The sequence below is a fragment of the Manis javanica genome, chromosome 17 (assembly GCF_040802235.1).
Source record: "Manis javanica isolate MJ-LG chromosome 17, MJ_LKY, whole genome shotgun sequence".
Taxonomy (NCBI): Eukaryota; Metazoa; Chordata; class Mammalia; order Pholidota; family Manidae; genus Manis; species Manis javanica.
In genome coordinates, this window is record NC_133172.1 from 60,261,184 (window position 1) to 60,285,776 (window position 24,593).

Below are 24,593 nucleotides of genomic sequence, written 5' to 3' on the forward strand. Positions count from 1 at the left end.
AACAATCCATACTCCCCAACATTTTGACAAATGTCAAACGTACAGCAAAGCTAAAAGAATTTCTCCACCAAGCACCTGTATTACCACCTGGATCGCACCATTAATGCACCTGCTTTAGCGTATCTCTATTCCCTTTCCGTCCCTCTCTCCATCTGAGAGTTTTTAATTAGATGATTTCTGAATCACCCTAGGGACTCTTTGTAGGGAGTGTGCAGAGCAGGCTGTGAGCACCCACTTTCCAAGCCCAGGAACACCCACTCCACCCCTCCACCCCCGTAATACTGTGCTTTATAATGAGAAATACATATTAGGTTTTGTTCCTTTTCTGGCACAGAGCTCCTAAGACCCTTGGAATTTCCTAAGTGATTAGAGCTATCAGGGTGTCCCAACACCTAAAACAAACCCCTTTCAACCAGAGCCAAGACTGCTGTGAGGTGGCCACTTTGGGAACGCACCTGGGGGCGGGGCTGGTTGCAGGGAACCAACCAGGATCGGAGGCTTGGCATATTTTTTCAGGCCCACCCACCAGACTTCTGGGAACCGGGAAGGGCTTCAACCAGGTTGAATCCATCACCCACGGCCAGTGATTGAGTCAGTCACGCCTAAAGCCTCCATAAAAAACCAAAAGGACAGAGTTCGGTGGGCTTCCGGTTGGTGAACACGTGCTTTGGGAAGCGTGGCAGCCTGGAGCCGGTGTGGAGGCTCCCGCCCTCTGCCCGTACCCTGTTCCCACCCGGCTGGTCTCTGGTAAGTGAAACGTCTCCTCTTGAGTTCTGGGAGCTGCTCTAGCAAAATGATGGAACCCCAGGAGGGGGACGTGGGAACCTCTGATCTGCAGCCGGTTGGTCAGAAGCACAGGTAGCAGCCTGGCCTTGCAGTCGGTGTCTGAAAGGAAGGAGAGAGTCTTGTGGGACTGAGCCCTTCACCTGTGGAACCTGATGCTGTCTCTGGGTAGATAGTGTCAGAACGGAACTGAATGGTAGGACACCCAGCTGATGTCGGGGAATGGCTTAGTGTGGAAAAACCCACACAGTGTAACTGGAATGTGTCCCCAGCCCAACTCCCATCTCTGCCTGGTAACCTCCTACTCAGCCTTTATCCCCTTTCAGACAAAACTAGCCTCAGTCAATTTTCTCTCAAAGAGAGGGAGGGAGCCTCCTTCTCTCGTGATCCCTGAAGTGCTTTAAACGTGGCTTTATTTTAACACTTCCCACATTGTCCTCAGGTTCCCCCGCTGTCTGACCCTGGGGCCTCCCGGGACTGTGTCTTATTTATCTCCCAGTTCCCTTTGGTACCCATCGAGCAGTGCAGGTATGCAGATGTGAGGCAAATGGACCTCAGGGAAGCTAGCTGGAACCAAAATTAACTAAGAAACCCACTTCTAGGTAGACAAAACAGATCATGTCAGAATTTCTTATAAGGTCAAGCTGTCATGTCACTCCTGTTGTCCCTCCCATCAGTTGACCATCCTCAAAACACATACATGTTGCAGCTCTGGTTTGAAGCCCTAACTAACAGCAAGACTGGCCCCATCATTTGCAGGGCTCTGTGCAAAATGAAATGTGGGGTCTTTTGTTTAAAAGCTATGGAGAATTTCCAGATGGTGACAGAGCATTAAACCTGGCAGTGGGGCGGTGCTTCTGAGCACAGACGGGTCACACACCCATAAAGCCAGCCTAATGTCATTGCTTATGATCTGGGGAGTCATTTGACCCCCTCGCAAGCATCTGGAAAGGGGATGGCACTCTTCAGCTCGGGGGTTTGTTGTGCCCATGGGTGTGCAGTGCTTAGGGTGGGGCTTACACACACACTTAATGGGCGAGGGGAGAAAAGAGAGAGGGGTTGATGGGCCATGCAGTTGGGGCCCATCCCCGCTATCCACCTTGCAGGATGCCCTGCCCCACCCGGAGAGCAGTCCGCAGACCTCTAACGGTGGCCAGCAGAGGGCAGCCTTGCGCCACTAAGGCCCCAGGACCAGGGCAAGTCCCCAGACTCCAGGAACTGCTTGGCAAGAAGCTATGGCAGGGAGCCTGAATAATTTACTCCTTATTCTCAAAACTAAAGCAAACAAAGACCCGAGAAGTGATACTAACCAGTGACCTTCAGCATGGGACTAGAATAATAAATGGATTAAAGCAAAAGGCACACGACCCACATGGAATAGAGGCAGCATGAAGTAAGCATTTTCCTGGGACCCATAACCCAGCTCCCCCATGCTTTCCTGTCCCCAGAATGAGGAACTTCAGAGTCCGTCTGGCTTTCTCAAGACTGGAAACAGCAAGCACTTGATAGGCACTTTCCCATGCAGTATTCCATTTGATGTTCACAATGACCCTAGACAGGTGCCTATTTATATGTATTCCTTTGTTTCTAATGAAAGAGTAAGTAACACTCCCAGAGGTATATCTAGGCCATGCTGGCTCTCTTCTGCCCCAGGGCCTTTGCGTGTGGTAGGTTTGTGTGTGTGTGTGTGTGTGTGTGTGTGTGTGTGTGTGTGTGTGTGGAAATTTTTATTTTTATGCTCTACTCCTTACTTGTCAGACACCTATCTACACATAGTTACATCTCAGCTCAAGCATCACTTCATCAAGGAGACCTTTGCACATCTTGCAGACCTGCCAGGTATCCTTGCCTACTGCTTTTGTATCAGCCTGTCCTTACCTTTCAAAGTTCCTTTCACGGTGTATACGCACCTCTGTGTGGTCACCTGATTAGTATCTCTCCCTCACTAGTCAGTAAGTACCAAGAAGACAGGAGCTCCCCATCTTGCTCACCATTTACTCTCTAAAATCCTGGACATTGCCTGGCACATGCCTGCAAATACATATTTGTTGAATGAATAAACTTTCCCAGCATCCTACCATGAGGAAGTGGCAGAGCTGACATTCAACCCAGATCATTGGACCCCTGGGTCCGTCCACTTCCCACTTTATCTTGTTGCCAAGTATGAGCAAATGTCAGTTATAAATAGGATAAAGAAAATCATTTGTTTCTTTTTCAATGATAGAACTTGGACTGTGTTACCATACCATGTTTTCCTGAGCCCATACAAAAAACATGAGCCTGCCCCTCAGAGGCAAGCCTGTTTCTACTTCTTCTCTGCCTTGAAAACATTAATAAATAAAAAAGTTATAATAAATAGATGAACCACATAAAGAAGTTGTTGAAAGCTGCAGGCGGGGAGAAGCAGCATGCAGGATTCTTGAGTCCTGGGGACCAGAGGGTTCTACAGGTCATCAGGTCCCCATCACCATGCCAAAGGTGGGCATGGAAGCACAGAAAGACTCAGTGACCTCACCAAAACCACACAGCTCGTTAGTCCAACGTGCATCTCCTGTTCCCAGATGTAGGGTCTTTCCTGCGTCTGTCCCTGCAGCCTAAGCTTGTAGCACATGTCTCTTCGGTAGCCCAAGAAGCTGCTTATGTTATTAAGCCCTATATGCCGTGCCACCTCCTTCTTGACCCAGGGAAGGACTATTACTGTCTCATTTTGGGGTTCCCCTGACTAAGGTTTCTGGTGTAAGTATGTGAGACGTGAAAGAAACCCTTATCAGGGAAGTGAAACGTGAGACAGAAGGGAAGGCAGCCACTAAAGGGTGCTTTTCCAGCCAGCTACCACCATGGCACCTGGAGCTTGGCCCCTTGGGGCACTCTGGGACCCAGTCCAGGGCACACCTCAAGAGTTACCCCCAGGGCATTATGATTGGCACACATAATGTGGGTGGGTCACAGGGAAGGCAGTGTAACACAGAGAAGACAAGTAGTGACTCTGTAGCATCTTACTACGCTGATGGACAGTGACTGCAGTGGGGTGGGGGTGGGGCTCAATAATATGGGTGAACGTAGTAAACACAAGTTGCGCATGTGAAACCTTCATAAGATTGTATATATATCAATGATACCTTAATAAAAAATTGTTATCCCCCAGGGAGTAGGAAGGCTGGGATATTTATATACCAGCTGCTGTCAGCCATTGGTCGAGAGCTGCTGGGGTGGAGGGATGGGCATGATGGGGTGTTAATACTGGCCCTGATGACAGCACAGGTCCCCATGACAAGAAAAAGCTCTCAAAGGGACATGGGTGCTGGCATCAGAGGTCAGGCTGGCATTTACTAAGGTGGCAAAGGTGGGGGACATGGGCAGGGCACTAGAGGAATAGAACAGTGTCCCCCCAAAAGGTATGTGGGAGTCCTAACCTCCAGTACCTGGGAGTGTGGCCTTATTCAGAAACAGGGTCTTTGCAAACGTAGTAAATTAGGGTGAGATCCTGCTAGAGAAGGGTGGGCTGAATCCAGCGCCTGGGGCCTTCCGGGGGTAAATCTGGACACAGACACAGAACCGGGGGGAAATCTGGACACAGACACAGAACCGCCGGTAGGGAGGCCACGTGGAGACGGAGGCAAAGGTGGGGATGATGCTCCGTGAGCCACAGAATGCCCAGGAGGGCCAGCAGCCCCCGGGAGCTGGGAGAGGCAAAGCAGGTTCTCCCGTAGAGGTTCCAGGGGGAGTGCGGCCCTGCTGACACTGGGATTTTAGCTTCTCAGCCTCCAGAGTATGTGAGAATAAATTCCTGTTGTAGGTTGGGCAGTTTGCGGCACTTCAGTGCAGCAGCCCTGGGAAACAAATACAGGCCCCAGAGCATGACTGGCAGCCACAGATGACTACCGTCCCCACAGTGCCTAGGGAGTGGGGACATTCAGGGCACAGCCACACACCTTGCAGATGGCAGAGCCAAGGCTGATTCAGGTGTGCCCGCCCCTCCGGCGCTGGGGGAGTTTTCCTCTTCTCCAATCAGCTCTTCCCCAGCTTTTGAGAACAGCCCCTCACCTCCCAGGGGGCCCTCACCTTCTCCCCCTCTGCACTGTCAGCAGCTGCTGGATAGAGGGGCCACAGGGACAGTCCCAGAGTGGCACGGCCCCCGGGAAACTCTCAGCGGGTCTAGTCCAGTTCAGGGGGCTGTGAAGAGCCTCCGTGAGCCCTGCCAGCCTGCTTCGATCCCCTTCTTGACTTCATCCGACCCGACCCTCCCGCACTCTGCTCCTACAGATCACGCACTTGCCTATTATGGGATGGTATGGCCCACTGGCTCCTGGGAATGGGGGCTCTGCCCTTATGAAAGGGCGAGCCTGAGGGTCATGGCCTGGCTGTTGCCCCCCACCTGCCAGGTCAGATCGCACTTCAGCACGAGAGATCCTGGTGTATTGCTAGGAACCTCCATCTCTGAGTCTCCAGAAGGCATCAGCAGCCTGGATGGAGGGGGAGTCCTCCTAACCAGCCCACAGGATGGAAGTTTTGGGGTCGCTGGATTTGGGGGGCAGTTGCCCTCGGGGACAGCAAGGGCCGGGGCAGGGAGGAATCGTGCTTCCCCACCTACAGGGAAGCAGAGCGAAAGGCGAGTTTGTATCTTTATTTTGTACACTGGTAGGCTTTTATAATGGACGCGTTCATGCGTTACTTCTAGAATCAATTTATTTATTTGTATCTGTTGAACTCCGCAACATGCTCCGTGACCCGTATCCCCACCTCTCCTGCTGTTCTCCGGTGGTGACGGAGCTGCAGTGATTAGCAGGGAAAGGGACACTGACAGGGGTTCCAGAATAACCAAGAATCTACATTTCAAACGTGCATCTGGCAGGGCAGCCGGGCCTCAGGGGCAGCACGGCACCAGAAGGGCTGTCAGGTTCACACCCCAAGCGCGCCCACGTGGGGACCTGCTTAGGGCCTGGCGCGTGGCCGCGCGCTCACACTCCTAGGTGGTCACGCGGTCCGGTTCAGCCAACGGGAGGTGATAGCGCGCCAGCGGTGAGGCGCATGCATGACCTCGCGTGACCCCAAACAGGCACGTGCACAGCAGGCGCAGTGAGAGCCCAGCCCAGGGGGAAGGCCTGTCGCCCCAACTCTCTGGGTGAGTCCGCCAGGCAGCCGGCTTCGGCGCTGCGGGGACCGCTCCGCGCCTCCAAAACACCGAGCGCAAGGAGGACGAGGGCTTGGGGGGCCTGCAGGCACCTTGCTATGTTGTGGGAGGACGCAGGACAGCAAAGACTGAGCCGTGCCGTGCACCAGGCGTCAGTGGGCCGGGCGGAGGGCCTGCGAACTTCGCAGGACAATCAGGGGACGGGAGACCTTGCTAAAAATGGCATCGACCCAGAATACACAAGGGAAGCCGCGAAGACCAGCACGGGTGTGAGCACCCGCAGACCATCTCGCCAGGCCGGCCGTAGCGCTGGCACGGCCGCCGCCCACAGGACGCTGCAGCTTTTCTTAACGTCACAAAAATTCCCAGGTCTGCAGGACGCCTGCCGGCAGCTCCCCGCCCACCTTAGCCGGGAGGCTGGTAGGACGGTGACTCAGGAAGGCCTCGCGCTGAGGGCCAGGGGCCTGCTTGTTGCCCGGAGGGCGGTGTTTTTCTCACGGAAGTCTGGGCAGTTCCCTCTCGTGTGTTGTGTGTTTGGCTGGAGACAGTCACATGTCCGTTCCTGAACCAAATACTGGTCATGAGAAGGAAACTGGCCTTGTTTGTTTAACAAGAACAGTCTGTGCGGGGATATCATCCTAAGCACACTTCAATACCAACTTCATCCTTTTACAGCCTGTGAAGTGAGTATGATTATTATGCCCTCTGTACAAATGAGGAAACTCTGACCCAGAGAGGTTGGGTTACTTGGTCAAGGTTGCACAGTTTATAAATGGAAAAGCCGGGGTTCCAGCCCAAGCCGACTGACTCCCGAATTTATATCCACACGCTACTGCCCCTCAGCACCCTTGGATGAAGGTACATCCTGGGGCCAGGGGAAGAAGCGCTTCTCAGGAGGGGTGACAGCTCTGAGAACCAAGCAGATGCTGGAATGAAGTCAGAATACCACTGGGGAGGAGAGCGGGATGGATGACACGAGGATCCCAGCAGTGGCCGCCCCACCCCTCTCCTCCCCAGGGACGTGCTGACATCAAGCGGACACCCAAACACGCAGGAACTGCTCCGTTCCCACTGCTGAGGCCCTCGGCCTCCCACCTGCCTCTCCCTTCACTACCCACTTCTCCTTCTGTGATTCCCGTTACTAAATGACTTTTGCAATGTCAGCTATAAACAGATTATAAGAAGGAAGCCCTCCGTTTAAACAGAAATTCTAATTTTCTGAAAGGTGGCGAATAAACTCTCTAGAACTCATTAGAGATCAGCAAATCTTGTGTAAAATCATGCTTCAATTTCTTGATATAAGCAGAAAATAGCAGCTCTAACATTCTTGCCAGAACCTCTTTGTGTCGAAGGATTGATCTCAAGGCCTCATTCTCATGGCTCAGAAGATGCTGAGTGCTTCCGTCCGGGTGGGAGGACACGTCTGATGGAACAGGTCACAGGCTTGCCCAGGGGCACTGAGTGGTGCTTTCCTCCCGTACTATGACTGCAGTGGCCCAGTGCCTTCAAACAGATGCATTTCCAGGTTCAGGATGAAATACAAATCGCCTTTACCAAGGAGAAGGAATGCCCGCGCCTGGTCCAGGACCAAGCCCCAGGCTAGGAGGACGCCTCCGTGGGTATCTGGTCCTCACTGATGTCGGAAGCTCTCCGCTCCCTTGGGCACCTCTCACCTGTGGCTCTCCAGCAACTGCCTAAACCTCAGGCCAGGGAAGGTCTCCAGTAAGCAGCTTTGGGTCACGTGTCACAGAAGCCGCCATGGCCACACAAGCAAAATGGGGACGTTTATTCAAAGGGGACGTGCGGGTCTGGTGGAGGCAGAGGCAGGCAGTGATCCAGTGAGCAGAGCTGCAGTGCACGCCACCCCAAAGCCTAGTGGCATAACATGGCCATTTGTTTAATCCCGGACTCTGTGGGCCAGGAATGTGGACAGAGCACAGCAGGAAGGACTTGTCTGTGCCCACAAGGCCCAGGGCCGCCTCTAGGAGGATGTGGAGGCTGGAGGCATTGCCCGACGATTGGCTAGGACCTCAGCTGGGACGGGCAAAGGAGCATTTGGCACAGGGGCCTCTCCCTGTGGCCTGGGCTTCCCTAAGGATGTGCCCTGCAGACCTCCGCCCTCAGGGAGGGTGACACCCCACAGCCCCGGGCCGCACCCTGGAATTCGGCCGCCCATGCACTGAGGCCACGCCAGCCACTAGGTGCTCCCAACCTGGTGCTGGAGCATGGCAGGCATACAGACCCCGGCCCATTCCTGAGGACGCAGGACTCCTCTGACCAGGGACCCTGGCTCACAGACTCTCCTACTGCCCTGCCTTCCTTGAAACTGCACTTGCAGGGGGCAAAACTCCCCACTTCCAAAGTGTGGGCTGCCCAGAGTGACATCATTCCAAAGAGCACAGGATGAAAGGGGAAAATAACTTCAGTGGGCAAACCTAACAGACACCCCTCAGCCAGGCAACAGTGCTAAGTCCCCTTGATGGCAGGTACCCTTGATACGACAGATGAAGAGTTCACCTCTCCTCTGAAAGTCTTCGTCCCCAAAACTCATAATCAAATTCTTATCATGAGAATAACATCAAATAAATTCTAGTAGAGGGACATTCTGTAAAATAGCCAGCCAGTGCTCCTTGGAACCACAAATGTCATCAAAATGAGGAACGTCTGAGAAGCCGGAGGGCGTTACCAAAAGCACAGGGTGCTGAGAACCTGTACAGGTGGGTTTACCTGTGCGGGGAGGGCGCTTACGAAGCCTTCGACAGGACCTGCGAGGGTGGGCTGGGCCAGCGAGTGGAAGGATGCTGGCAGAGTGGTCTCTGTGCGTGCAGGCTCTGAGCACGAGGAAGCTTGGAGCTTGGAGCAGCTCAGAGAAGACCTGTGTGGCTGGAGCCCGGAGACAGGGAGGTGCCCTGGGTAAGAGCCCACGCGCTTTTTGGGGACAGGTGGTGAAGGACCTTGTCAGGACTTTGTAAGACACACAGGGAGCCGTTGAGAGGTATTCAGGGAGAAGTGACACATTAGGATTTGTGTCCTTTATAACCCACCCCTGTGGCCCCAGGGTGGAGAAAGCATGCGCACAGTAAACATTAGCTCTCCTGCAAGTGCCAGGAACCCCAGAGCCACTGATTTGCAGAAGGAGGGTTTGTATCTCCCCTTCCATGGGGCAGGCAGGCAGAGCCAGCTCCGAAATGTCGGGGCTCAGGCCACTTTCCTGATTGTATGGGCCCTGATCCCACTCCCCGCTGATATGTTGGCCTCACCCTGGGGCTGGTGGCAGGAAGGGGGCCCTCCTTCCAGGCCTCACATCCAGGCTCAACAGTATCCAAAGGAAAGACTGTCAGCACATCCGGTAACTCTTAGAAAGGAATGAGGGAACTCCACAGGTTCCTGGCAGAATCCCTCCCCGTGGTCCACCGGTGCAGAGAGATGATATGATGATATGCTTGCCCCAAACCATTTGCTGCTGGGAAAATGGGGCTTCCCTACCAGGCTGAGACCAACCCCAACCTGCCCAGAGGTGGGGGTCACTCTCCCTTGAGTTCTTGGTTACTCTTAGCAAGGAGGGATGTAGGTGCGCGATGGGTGCCAGAGCACATGCACCCCCCAGATCTGGAGAGGGTGCCAGGAGACCCCTGGCAGGCTCCCTCCGTGTCCACATAAGAGGTGATGATGCCTCAGACTAGCAGTAGACATTTAAGAGAACCAGGAGAACCAGATGTGTATTTGGGAGGTAAATAATGGGATTTTGGGTGCCTTGGGTAGCTTGGTGGAAGAGAGAAATTCATTATATGGATTAAATATTGCACAGTTTTCCTAAATTCAGTGTCCTCGTAATCACATTCCAAACCCGTGACAGAAAACTCTTCCGCTATAAATGGGAGCCTTCAGAGAGGGGTGTCTGCATTTTCTATGAAGAACATATTGGGAATTCCATTAGAAAAAGGATCCTGCTCACCAGAGATATTTTCTGTCCCCACCAATGACTTCATGGAATGCTCCAGTCCTGAGCGCTTAGAATCAGTTCATCCCAATTTGTAATAATTTCTAAATTTAAAAAAAATTGTATTCAGTCAATTCCATGTTTAATAAAATTATACCACTTAAGACTTCAACTTGATTACATTTAAAATATGAATGTCTAGGAATAGAGTAAAACGTAATGGCTTTTATTAAACCAGCTCCAGGCAGAAGCCCAGTTCAGATCTCATGTGGTTTCCTGCTGAGTCATTCTTTTAATAAACAACTTCTGAAATGATAAAGGCTACTTTTATCAACATGTATATAACCGTCCTATCTTGATGAATGCAACGTATAGAGTATAGAGCATTATCACATATACTCTGCTCAAAAGGTAAGGTGGCCTGCCAATTTGTATTATTGCCCCACAAGGAATTCTCTAATGAAAAAGCCTTAGACAAATCGTGGTTCCCTATTCATACGTGCTCTTATTCCAATAGGAGCTTTGTAAGTACTCTGAAATTGCTCTGAGCTGTTACTTTGATATCCTTCAGAGCCAATCATTTTTGCTATAAACCTTAAACTTCATTTGGAGGCAATTTAACCCTCAATTTATCCACAAACTTTTAAAGAAAACAGGGCAGTTTCCTAAAGCAAATTGCTCCTGAGATGTGAGAGAGTGTCTCATAAATGCATCCTCTCTGAAACTGTTGAGGACTGAACTGGAAATTAGGACAATTCAAATTCAAACTAGATCGGGACTTTTGTTGTGTGTTGTTTTTTGTTTTTGAGTTACTTTGAGGGTTGTTTTTTTTGCCTTTTAGATTGTTAAATATTTTAATGATCAGTGATATCTAGTATTGGCAAAGGAGTGGATAGTCTCATGATAAGGTAAAGAGATACAAATTGGTACAGCCTTACTGTATATACTGACGATACTGTGGCAGCAGCTACTAAAATGTTTGGAACACAGCAACTTCATTTCTAGATATTAGGCCAGAGAAAAGTTACCCTCATACAAAGAGACTAGGACAAAGATGTTCCTGGAAGCATTGGTTGCAGTAAGAGAAAATACAAACAACCTCAAACCCATCAACATTTAAATAAACAATAGCATGCTTGCATTCAGAAAGAATGAGCTAGAACAATTAATATGGACGATTATCATCCAGACATGTTACTGAAGAAAATGTGGGATAAGAAAAGTATCAAGTTGGAACTTATGTTAGACAACACCCTAAACCAGTGTTCTGTGTGGTGTATGTATATTTAGGTAGATGTTTGGAAAAGGGCCTGAACTATAGACTCTACTACGTGGTCAGTAGTTGAAGGAATAGGTGTTGGACTAATGCACATTGCTCATATTTCTTCCCACTTGGCATCTGCCTTTGGAATTTTGTTTTAAACAATACAACTTGCCTTCAAAATCTGTGAGTGATTTTCCTAAGACAGGTGAATGCCCCCGAATGTCGCAGATGAGGTTCTGCTCTTTGCTGCCCAGCGTGGCACCTCTCCTCGCCTGGTCTGGGTCTCGCTGCCATGTGGCCGGGGGGGCTCTTCAGTAAAATCCTGCCTCTTGGTGTGTGTGTTCATAGAACCTTCGTCTTCCAACCTGCCCTCTCCCTTTCCCTTATTCTTTTCTCAGATGGACCACCCCTCCCCCAGAGAAGCCTCCCATACCAACCGCAGATTGGGCACAGCCCCCTGTGACGTGTGCCCTGAGAGCGCCACGTACTTCCTGCTTTGTGCTCAGCATAACTCTGATTATACAACCATCGTGTAGTTAATTATGTTAAGCTAAGAAATATTCCTAACCTGCAGGAAATAATGTAAGCAGACCTTGTGTCCAGACCACCTAGACTTTCACGTTTCATATTCAGTATCTGTCTCTCCTAGACCCCAAGAGTTATATAACCTCTTGTGCTTCTGTTTATTAATGTTAAAAATGGGGCTCATACTATTATGCCGTCAGTTGTTGTGAGGATTAAGTATCTTAATAGTTGTAAATCATTTAGAACAGTGCCTGGCATGTTGTATGGTAAGAACCCAACAAATGGGAGCTACTGTAACTAGTTGTTACCACTGGACTCTAAGCTACGTAAGGGCAGGAACCCCATCTGTCTTGTTCACTGGGGTGAATTGTAAACTGTGGCCCCAGCTCCTCTCACCCTGCTACATGTGTCCCTTTGCAGTGTGATTTTTCCCACTCCCGCCATCCGGAAATGGAGTCCGAGTTCCCCTGCCCTTGAATCTGGGCAGACCTCGTGACTTGCTCTGACCAATAAATGCTGCAGAAGCGATAGTCCGCAGTCTCTGAGGCCAGGCTGTAAGCGACCTGGTGGTTGCCGTGGTCATTCTCTTGGAACGCTGCCCTCTCAGGGAGCTGGTCTCACCTACCCTCTGCCTGGAGGAGAACTGAGACACCAGCCACCTCCTCTGTGAGCGCAGCTGTTCTAGGACTTCCCACCAGCTGGCCCTGTGCCTGAATGTAGCACATGCCTCAGGTGAGACTGCAGAATTACTAGGCAACCCAGAGATGCATGCAATAAAACATCATTCTTGTTTCAAACTCAGTTTCTGTACTAATTCACGGGGAGACTTGGTACCCAGCAAATGCTCATACGGTCACTCTTGTTTCTTTCATGCCCAGCCCAGGGCTGGCATTAGTAAGTGCTCAATTAGTACTTGTGGAGTGAATGGATGCATCCATGAGCAAAGGAAAGGAATGAAGGAATGAATGAATGAAGAGAAACCAGGGATGCGGCCCTTTTGTTGCGGGGGACGGATTAATTCCACGGTGTAGGAGCATCGAATTGCAGCAGCCGTGGTCTCTTTTTCATTGCCGCTTCCATGGACTGTGTGCTTAGAAAGAGAAATGTGATGAGACATAATCTTCTAATCGCATTAGAACAAGTTGTCATGTCTTTTCTATGGATTGTGAAAGAACATCCAAATTTCAGATGTAGGTGCCCCGACTGCTTTAAAAACTAGACCATCCATTAATACATTTCAGGAAATTACGCTCAAGCTGGTTATCTTGATCAACAGTAAGGTGGTTATTTCTCCTCTCGACCGCAGATAAAAGTGCCGCTTGGGAACCCTGGCAGTAATCTGAGCTCTATGGAATTCTGTACTTTATCTTTATCGTGTATAACAGAAATCTTAATATTCCACCGGTATTAAGTTCTCCTTACTCCTGAGGCAAAACCGGAAGGCAAAAAAATCTCCAAAGCCATTGAATTGTGTTCACGGCTCCTCGGATTTCAGTTTTAAGACAGAGCTGAAAAGACAAAACAGATTAATTAATTCAAGTGTCACAATTGTAATTATCTAATTTGCTTTACTCCACAGATTTTCAACACTTGGCATTCAACCGGTAGTTAAAAGTGTGGGGGATTTATATGGCATAAACATTTGTTAATCAACCACCATAAAACCTAGTTTTCTCTTTTTAAATGATTTCCTGGGGCTGACAGGGTAAGGAGTAGGGAGAAAAAAATAAATGGGCCAATTTTTCTCATTTTTCATGCCAGAGCGTCAATAAATACCATCTAGAATTGAAACATGGAATCTAAGAAAAAGTTAATGACTTCAGCTTCTATGATTTTTATAATGTTTTCCTAACTTTAAAGGGACAGTGACCTTGTTCCTCTTGAGTGTGTGTCTGTGCAACCAAAGGTGGGCGATCTCTTTAGTTCAACTTCAAATTCTTTTGTCAAATCCAAGCAAAATCAAATGCTTTCTCATTAAGAATAGTATGTATAGTCAAATTCCCCATTTTTTACAAAGCATGTTATTTGCATAGCAAAGACCAAATACTAATGATGATTTCAGGGGAGTAGGACAGGGAGGCTATTTTTTGTTTGGCATAATTTGCTCTTTTACACATTCAGTTTTTTAAAAGCATAGTCATGCATCATTTTATGAAAACTATAGTCATTTTTTTTTTAAAAAGCAAATAATTTAGGTATGTTTCCTAATTTCCTCCAAGTTAGACCTTTGCCTCAAAATGTCTGGCTTTGAAATCCTGCAGCAAAGGTAGTGATCAGTAAATAGAGGACTGTTGTGGCCACCTAGGAGGAAGTGACCTGGGGTGTGCTGAGTTCAGGACAATGGGGAGCATGTCCCAGTCGGAGTGATGTGCGGAGGGCAGGGGCTGCTACAGTCCGGCTTCAGAGGTTTCCAAGAACTGGCATGAGCAGCTCTCCCACACCAATTGTTCTCTCTGCTTAGCTCATATTTCCAGTTCTTTGAATCACAATGAGATAGTGAGGTAGCAATTCCAGAATACTTTGTGCTAAAGACCTACCACAGGGCTTCAAATTCCCAGTATTCTTCTGTATCAAATGCAATGTCCAGAAACATCCAAGCACCCCCAGACTGTCTCCACCCTGTGCCCAATGGTGGTATCAGTTGTCACTTGCTGACACTCTGGGGTCCCCACGGTGGGAACTGCCCCCGTGAACCGGGCGGGAAGTCCCCACCCCCATGCAGCCCGCAGCCCCACCATGGAAACCACTGAGAGGACCTCTGATGGCAAACGCACCCTTTGGCTGGCTTCAGTGTTTTCCTGGGACAGACATGGGCCCCTGGTAAAACCTAAGTATAGTTTCCTGTCCTATTGCATGCAATACAGAGAGACACATCTACTCCTAATGTGGACATCAAGCAGCAAGTAACAGGACCACAAGAAAACACACGAGAGTTTTGTATAATCTTTTAAGTATGACACAAAACTTAGAAGCCATCATGGACACTGATATATTTGACATGAAAAGCTGTTCTGCATGGAAATCTATGCTATAAACAAGTCAAATAACACAACAAACCTTGAAAAACTATTTGTATGCTGAAAGGCCTGATTTCTTCAATATGAAAAGAGCTCCTATGAATCAGTAAGAAAAAGACAGACAAATGAATTGGAAAAAATAGTTAAGCTTTCAACAGGCCCCAGGAAAAGTCAACACAAAGTGCTCTTAAACCTGTGAGAAGTTCTATCTCACTTGGGAAAGGAAAATTAAAACTAAAATAACACAGAAACTACCCTTTCCGTCTGTTAGACGGACAGGGACTCCCTGGGCAGGGGTGGGAGGCTTAGTGCTTACCGTGTATACTTAAGTCTATGTCCCTTTCAGTTGTTATACCAGGTACATATTTTGCCTTTTCAAAAATGTTTGAAATAGAGGCAAGCAGAATATCTAAGCAAAAGGATTTGGAATGGAGAATCTGCAGATGTCTCCTCCCCTCCCACAGGGCAGCTCTTTGTTCTGCTTATTCATTCATGTAACAAATACTCTCTGAGCAGTTGCAGTGCCTGGGCCCCTGGGAAACAGCTTACAAATCCCTTGCTTTCTGGCCTGGAGGCAGAAAACAAGACAGTCTTTGGTACTGGGTGATGACGGGAGATAGAGCAATAGAGAAGATGGGGAGCACTTGTAGGGCATTGGGGTGCACCAGCTTGCCTTTTAATAGGGTTCTCAAGAAAGTATCTAAAGAGACAGTGATATGTGTGAGCTGAGACCTCAAAAGAAATAGAGGAGCCACTGCCATAGGAATGTCTGGGGCCCGGGGAAGTCTTCTAGGCAGAGGGAACAGTGAGTGCAAAGGTCCTGAGCAGGTCACTGGCCTCCCTGCTCTCCTGGAGAATAGGAGAGCAGGGAGGCCAGTGAGGCTGGCTCCAAGCGAGCCAGAGGGAGAATGGGGGGAGGTGAGGTCAGAGAGGCAGTGCAGGGCCACACAGAGTAGAGCTGAGTGCCTCGCTGTGAAAACAGGTACATGCCGAGACCAGAGTACGTGCTCTCCTATAAACATCGGCTGGGTTGGAATTTCAAATGCAAAGTGTCATTGTATTAAGGGAAAACTCCCTTTAACCATTAATTTTCCAGTCTTTACAGAAAGGGAGCATCGAATCATTTTTAAATTTTTCTGCTTCAATTATTAATGCTAAACATTTTCTCCTATTTAGTGATTAATTACAGTAAGCACAAAGCCTATTTGATCTGGATGACTTTTCTCTAATAAATTGTTTTATGCCAGTTGGTAAAATTGTATCAGAGTTCTGCATCTAACATTACAAGTGCTATTGGTGTGTGATACTTTTCAGAAATAGGATTTTTTTTCATGGTTCTAGAATATTCCATCGTAAGAGGATAATCACTTATTATTTAACTCTCTATCATCATCCTAAGAGGACAACCCAGATCATTTAACTAAATTTCTGGGACTGAATGTTAGAGAAGGGTTTGATTTAACCATCTCCCTCGCCCCTCCCCTCCCTGTTCCCCTCCACACACAAACGCACATCTTTCCTGCATCTTCCCAGCAGAGGTTTTCCAGAAGGAACATCTTCCTGGACAGGCAGAGGGCATATCTGCTGGCCTGCACGAAGGAGAGTTCTGGGATTCTGCCAGAACCCCGGTTTACCTGCCCTGCAGCCCCGCCTGTCCTAGGCAGGTGAGGACACCCCAGGAGCTAACACCCCAGCCACCTGCCCTCCCCTCCAAGCCGCCCTGAGCTGCCCCCCAGTCCTGCATATGGCACCCTCTTTCCCACCCAGGCCTTTACCCTAGCTGGGTCCTGACGCCCCTTCTGGAATCCCCCCACTTCTCAGTCCCCCTGTGGGTCCACTGACACAAGACCTCTCCCCGCCCTCCCTGGAGTGGCAGCCACTCCCCTGCTTTCCCAGGGTGTGCGTGTCCTCCCCGGGGCAGCCTCCCGCCTGGTGGCCGTGGCACCTCTGCAGGGGCAGCTCCAGCGCCTGTTACACACCTGGTTCGTGTCGGGAGCACGCTCACCGCAGGTGCACACCCGCGCAGTGAGGGAGGAGGGCGCGGGCCGGTCTCGGGAGGCTCCGGGTCCCTCCCTGCTGTCTCCTCCCCCAGGCCCAGGAGTGGGGCGCCGAGGCGCCTGGGTTCTGGCCTCAGGCCCTGCGCTAGGCCTTGCTCGCCGCCCCTGCCCGCGGGTCCGTCAAGCGCCCGGCTTGAGTGGGCAATGCTCAGGCCTCCTCTTCTAGTCTAGTTGGTCCCCCCTGCTGAGGCCGGGGCTGCACGAGATGTAGCCCCCTTCCGGCCCCTTAACAGGAACGGAGGCAGAAGTCCTCGCACTCCGGTGCCCCCAGGACCCCCTAACAGGGTCTCCTGATCGTCCCCTCTGCCCCTTACACGTGTCCCCTTCTCCCGGCAAAGCTGGGGAGTCATCAGGAGAGGGCTTTTCCTGGGAGCAGCCTACGGAGTGTCTTTGTGCCACGGAGAAAGCGGGGTTGCTTCCCTGGAATACTTTAACTTCCATCGCCAGAAAATCACCGTAATTGCTCATCTTGTATCTAGAAAACGGTCAGGATAAATATACAAATCTGAAAGGCAGGCCCCCTGCCAAGGATGGCTTTGTGCAGTGCACTCCCCACACCCCCGGCCCTGACTTCCCAGCCTTTCCCTGCACACCACAGATGTGCTCTTCCCAACCCACCCTCACCACCAAGCACTAAGCATGTCACCTCTCCCGAGGAACCCTAAGGCCAAGGGTCAGGACCCACATCTTGCTGGAAAGGTCAAGCACCCACCTGTCGAGGCACCCTGTTCTTATTCAGCGTTAGGCGGACTGTTCCAAGGAGAACATGATGAAAGGGGGAGGTGAAAAGGTGTGAACCTAAATGTTGGCAAATATATTTCCTTCTTTGCGTGTGCTCAATTCTCAATTCTCCTCTCAATTCTCACTAGCTTGTGAATTTATTCTTTCCCCCCATTTTACAGAAACAGAAATTGAAGCTCCCCATGCTCAGCCACTCCTCCAGGGTCACCTTGTAAAATGTTACACTGTTTGTTCTTCCCGCCTTCAAATCCCCTAACTGCTCACTGAAATGGAGCAAGAGGCCAGAGAACAAGGGGAATGTGTCTGCTAGGGCTTCCAGCTCCCCACCCCGCTGCTCTGCATGCGCCCAGCTGGGCATTAGGGGCCATCTGGGTGGTTGGGTTGTGAGCCTGGATGTCAGTTTTCACTTAGGGAAAATTTTTACACTGCAGTCAAAAGCCATTTAACAAATAAACGCCGGGAAGACGATAATAGAAGTGCTGGTAACCTTTAATGACAGTGGTTCTTGCAAAATGTAGAGCTCAGGAAGGGCTGGCGCTTGATCCAAAAAGCTCTTGTTAAAATCCAATCATCTTCAGCAATGAGCGTTAGCAGGAAATGCCTGCAATGAACAAAAACATAGGAAAGGTTAATGGCCTCCTCTGCTAAAACGATTCAGGGTTTTTATCTCATGTTCCATCTCATCCTCAGATTGTGCATATGATGAAGATTTTTTTTCTTCTTGGTAATCAGGAGAAAAATTGATTACCAAAATTATAATTAAGAGCTGGGAAAATATGCAACAATTTGGCTGCTTCATTTAGCACATATTTCAGGTTAATTGCATGATTTTACTAATGAAGGTATTTGCATGAATATTTTCAGTGGCTACATTCAATTTATTGTGTAATGAACACTCTCCTCAGCAGATGACTTCATTTTTTTGTTGGATTTAGGATGGGACAAAGGCAGAAACACAGGAGAAGATGCCTAGCATCACATGTGAGGATCCTGGCCAGTAATCAGCTAAGCTCCTTTTAGAGAATTCACGCTGCCTACTCATACAACTGGATCCTTCTCTAATTTTGAAAAAGAACTAGAATATTCCAAAAAAAAGTAGAAAAGCCACCTTTATTACCGCTTTTTGAAAAAGTATATTAAAAAAGAATTTCATCCATACCTTTCTAGTTCTACTCTCCACGAGTAATTACAGCTTACTTCCATTTTTTTAAAAATAAATGTGATTACTGTGAAATTAGAAAGAAATTAGAAAATAAAGAAAAGCAAAGAAAATAAAAATTACCCATACTTCTGCTGTTTAACTGCTGTTGGAGCTTGGGGGTATACTATTCTAAATACTTTTCCTTTGCATAAAGGTACTTTTATATTTTTTTAACAAAACATCATACTATATATAATTTTTCATTTAAACTATTGTTTCTCTGAACAATAAATAAATTATGAACTTTTTTATCAGTAAATATAATTTCTACCTCTGTATAAGTTATGAAGTTTTTCATAGTGTGGATACACCATAATTTCTTTAAGTGATCCCTTCTTGTTGGACATGTAGGTTATTTTCCCTATTAGAAGCAACAGGAAATGAACTTTCTCAAAGCTCTTTGAATACATCTATCATTATTTCCTTAAGATGAATTCATAGATACTAAATGATTGGGAAGCCTTGATAGATGTTGCCAATTTGACCCTAGAAAGATATAAATTTAAAATCCTACCAGGACTGTGGGATAAGGCACATTTCCCTACAATCTTACTGACATTGGGGCCCGATGCTATGATTTGAAAATGACAGCTACAAGACTTATCTCTTTGTTGATTTAACTTACATTTCTTTAGTTACTAGTGGAACATGAGATTATTTATAGGCCATTTATAATCATTCTTTGTGAACTGCCAGCACAAGCACTTGGCCCATTTTTTTTAAATGGGTTGTTAATTTTTCTCTTTTGTAGGATCTTTTAAGGATATGACCATTAATCTATATATGTAGTACAAATTTATTTTTTCCATTGACTTTACTGTTTTTTTATTGGTAAAAAAAAACAATACATTTTACTCAGCATGTTCATTTCCTGTGAGAGATCCAGGCCCAGATGCAGGAGCCACCCCTGCAGGACTGTCTGGTCGATGTGCTAATGCCAGCAGAGAGCACGGTGTGGGCCTGCCTGGCCACAGTCACAGTCAAGGTGCCTTACTGCATTCATTCACTTAATTCCCACATTGTTATCTGCATTTTACAGATGAAGAAACAGCGGTTCAAAGGGCTTCAGTGCTTGGCCCAGGTCGTTCAAGGACAGAGCCTGGATTCGAACCCAAGCAGTCCATTCCAGGGCTAGACCCTAAGCGCAAGGTAGCAGTAGGACAAGCATGAGTTCTTGTGACCTGGGGGTCTGGCTGGCTGTACCTACAGGGACTTGATCAATCAGAAGTATTTGGCTTGCAAAATAGGGATTTTTTTTTTAGTAATTGTAGAATTCATCTTCCAATCATGTCTTTATTTTAACTGTTAAATAAGGATTTTTATAAAGGGACATTTGACTAGTTATTGCTACATGCTACATAGTGAGTTGTGTGTAAACATGTCTGTCAAAATCTTGAAGCATCTCTGATGGCATCTGTGATTATGTGTGTCATAGATCCTGGGGCGTCTTCAGCACTGCTCCTGGGTCAGCGCCTGAGAGAGAAGAAAGCCACTGAGCGGATGTGTGAAGCCGAAGGCATGGCTGTCGGTGGACGGCGGCCGGGCCTCCAGCGGATGGTGCACACCTGCTAGGAGCCCTGGGCTCTGCACCTGGTACCAGTTCCAGTGGGATTCCTAGGGACACCTGTAGGGCCAGACACACAGGAGCAGCTACAGGGGTTTAGAGGCATCACTGCACAGCTCTGGTCAACCTGAGATGCATATTCTTCCACCCCAGCAACCCTACTAAGGGGCAAACGCCCCAGACTGTGAAGCCAGAGCTTGCAGCATGGAGTTCTCAGTGGCTCCCGTCCCCCACCTGCTGCAAGGAAGACAGCAAGACCTTGTGAGCCCAGCCAGAGCCAAGTGGGACTTACTTCCCCGTGCAGGCGGCAGGTGGAGGGTCCGGTGGAGGGAGCAGCCGGCGCTTGGAGCCTCTGGCACCTGTGCAAGCTCAGGTTGGGCGGAACAGGCCTCTCCTTCCAAGCTGAGGCTCCCCGGGAGAAGAATCTGGAAAACGTCAGGAAACCTCACAAAAGCAGAGTGTTGCTCCTTAAGGAAGCTGTGTAACTTGACTCCAAACGCAATGAGTGATCCTAGAGTGGGTCCCGGATCCGGGAAGAGTTGCCACCTGGCAGTGCTGGGCAGTGGAAGGCAGGTGAGCGTTACTGACATGGTGTTATGCTTCCTGAACTTGCTCATTGCCCTCCGATTATGGAAGGGGAGGGCCTGGTTCCTAGGAGTTACCTGCCGACACCTTGAAGGGTAACTGCCATGATCCTGCCGCTTGGCCGACCTCGGGGGTCGGGGAAGCCTGCCTGAGAAAATGCCCAATGGAGGGTGACGCGCTTGCTCATGGTGCCTGCCAACATGTGATGAATCTAGGTGAGGGGCGTATGTTTGTGGGTGTTCATTGTACTGTTCTTGCCAGTTTTTTGTAGATTGGAACTGTTTTGTAGGTTTTCTGTAGGTTCAGATTTTTTTGAATTAAGCATTTTTAAAATGTTAAACATTTTATGTATAGGAACCATGTGTGCTAAAGAATGATGGGTGTGAGAACCAGGTCAGATTCCTGAGGCCTTCATGAGTTTGCCCCTAAATGACCTGTGGGGCTGCCCAGAGCCCCGCAGTGAGGACATGTGCTGACTGCTGGCAGAGTCCACCTCAGCCAAGGGCAGGCCCTTCCCTGATGGCCAGCGATCAATGCTCCCTGGTGCATAAAGGTACATAAAGGCCCAGCCATCTACCCAGCCGGGGACAACACTGAGGGTCACCCCAGCTCCATAGCTCCCCAGGGCCGGCCAAGGGGTGCCTCCTGTCCAGCACCCACCTCTGCCCATGGTGCTGCTCCCAGGGAGCTCCCACAAACACCCATGATGTCAGCTCCCTCCCTGAGTCGGCTTCCTGGGGTGCCCCTTACCCTCCACTCACCCCTCCACATTTCCATCTCGCCACCCCTTTCCTTCACACAGCCCACACCACACACCATGGCATTTCTTTCTCTAAAACAGTTCTGTCTGCAATATTTGCTCCATACAGACAAAAAGACAGAACAAGCTGATGAGTGCCTGTGTGCCCCTACGCCACTTTACCACATCTCAGCCCATGTCACACATTCTCAGACCACTCTTGGTTTTTTTAAGGAAGGAAACATCACAGAGTCAGCCAAGGCCTCCCGGGCACCCGCCTCCAATCCCCGTCCCCCGTCAGGTTCTTCCATCATCCATTTGGTGTTTTTCCTTCATGTGTATGTTCTTAAACTTTTAATACCTATCCATGCATCCGTAAACAACATGTGGCATGATGTTTTATAGTATTATATTTTATATATATGTACATATAACTATTTTCATTCAGGCCACATCATTCCACAACTTGCTTTTCAGTTTCGCATTGTGAAATGCATCCGCGTGGGTGTACATGTGGTAGCCCATTCAGTTTGCCCTGTGTCCCCCGTGCCACTGAATTCCTTATGCCCCAGAGATCTTATCCTTCCTGTGTGGAGGGGTGTGCAGGTTGTATCCGGTTCTTCTTCTTTGCAAACAACACCGCAGTTACCATCCTCACCCCTGTTCCTTGAGCAAGCGTGACAGTGTCACAGGGGTGTGTTTACATCTAAGGGGGAAATAAATCTGGGGCAGGCGAGTGATGCTTAGCAGGAAGTCACCATCTGACCTCAAAGCTCGTGATACAGCTTCTGATACAGCTCCCGCAGCCGTGGGAGATGCGGCAGTGTCACTGGCTAATAGTCAAGCCCTGATTCCAGGGGCCTACAAGGGCGCATCTCACACACGCATCAGCAGGTGAGCTGGGCTCTGCTCCGAACTGACCGCGGGCTGGGCTCCTAGCAACCTCATGGGCCTTTTGCTCCTGTAGGGACAGGTGCTCTCTGGAACATGCTCTTCTCAAGGTGGAAGACAGGCCCGAGAGGCCAAGCCAAACCACAAGAGCTCCTATAAAGACTCTGGTCCCGTGTGGCGTACATTGTCTGCTCATATCCCACGGGCCAAAGCAAATGACAAGGCCTCGCCTCAGTCAGCAGAGGGGAGCCAGCGCCACCTGAAACGACATCTTGGCAAGGGCAGGAGAGAGGGAAGGAAGATGGCATGCCTGCCACAGGCGCTGGCCCCCCACTCCCTGTGCCCCTCCTCTGCACACGCACACAGACTCAACCTCAGGCATTATTACCTTCCCCACAAGTTACCTCTGCCCTCCCCCCATTCCTCCCAACTGTTTCCAGAGCTGAGCTGGGTTGGGAAGTGATGGGCCAGACACGAGTCTAGTGCAGTAATAACTACAGGGAGCAAAGGTACCATCAGAATGTGATGTATTGGGGCTCTCCAGAGAGACACAGCCAGTGGGGTGAGCGGGGGTGGATGGATAGATGGATGGATGAATGTGTGGGTGGATGATGGATGGATGGGTGGGTGAATGGATGGGTGGATGGATGGATGGATGGATGGATGAATGGGTGGGTGGAGAATGCATGGATGGATGGGTGGGTGGATGATGGATGGATGGGTGGGTGAATGGATGGGTGGATGGATGGATGGGTGGATGGATGGATGGATGGATGGATGAATGGGTGGGTGGAGAATGCATGGATGGATGGGTGGGTGGATGATGGATGGATAGGTGGGTGAATGGATGGGTGGATGGATGGATGGGTGGGTGGATGATGCATGGATGGATGGGTGGATGGATGACGCATGGATTGATAGATGGGTTGGTGGGTGGATGGATGGATGGATGGATGGATGGGCGGGTGGATGGATGAATGTGTGGATAGATGGATGGGTGAATAGGTAGGTAGATGATAGATAGATTGGTAGATAGATGAGGACTTTGCTTATGAATTATGGTGGCCGAGAGGTCCCAAGAGCTACCATCTACAAGCCATAGACCCAGGAAACCTGATAGTGGAATACAGCCTGAGTTCAAAAGTCTAAGAATCTGGAGAGCCAATGATGTAAATCCTGAACTGTGGCAGGAGATGGGATGAGATAAGGGCAAATTCATCCTTCCTCATTTGTTCTGTTCAGGCACTCATCCTGGGGAGGGCAACCTAATTTACTGAGTCCACCAATTCCAGTGCTAATCTCATCCAGAAACATCACAGATGCTCCCAGAAATAATGTTTAATCTGAGTTCCCCACGGCTAGTCAAGGTGACACATAACATTAATCATCATACATTCCTCTTGTCTGATCATGTGGAACAAGGATTATTTACTAAGGATTTGAATGGAACTAGTCATATACAGGAAGTGGAATGTGAGCTGTAAATTCTACTCCAGTTGTCAAGAAGCCACCAGCTCCCCGTGCACAGAGCTCTGACAGGTGTGTGGTAGCTCATATGGGAAGCCATTGAACTTGTTAATGAGTAAGAACGTGGGTCACCAGCACACACCCAGGACTGTGGTTTGTTTAATTAAACAGTAAGACAATGGTGTGGAAATCAATACTCAATTCCATTCTCAAAAGCCAGGGACACTCAAATTCTGTACAGGTCATTCATGCTTTGGGTTAATATGCTCCCAAATAATAAGGCCAGTAGCCAACTTTCAACACACTCTGTTCTCTTCATTTCATCCTGGCTGGAAAAAACGGAGCCATTAGCTGCATTATCTAAGGTTGGGAAATGGATAACAGGCCAATTATTGATAGGCACACACTGCTAAGCAGACTGAAGAAATTACATGAGGCTTTTAAGAGAATGATTGCCGTGTTCTTTAGAGCAACGGCCCTGCAATTCCAGCTTTCAGTTCCTGTAACATATCAAGACCTATGGGACTTTTTAAATATCTAATTGGGACTGGTAACAAGACCCTCACTTTCGCTCTATAGAATATGCTAAGCATTCATCAAATCTAGATGAAAAGGAAAGAAAAATCAAATCACACCCAATCCTAGAAGTTATAATAAAGGGACCTCAGAGTAATTAGAGGCCTGCCTT

General features: G+C 49.0%; 1 long non-coding RNA gene across 1 annotated transcript in view; it reads left to right on the forward strand.

Moving 5' to 3' along the window:
* Positions 1–581: 581 nt before the first annotated feature.
* LOC108390922 (uncharacterized) overlaps positions 582–24,593 on the forward strand; it is a 46,881-nt gene continuing 22,869 nt past the window's right edge. The window contains exons 1-2 of the long non-coding RNA XR_005054687.2: positions 582–747; positions 20,095–20,796. This is a non-coding gene — a long non-coding RNA (uncharacterized lncRNA). The remainder of the gene's footprint in view (positions 748–20,094; positions 20,797–24,593) is intronic.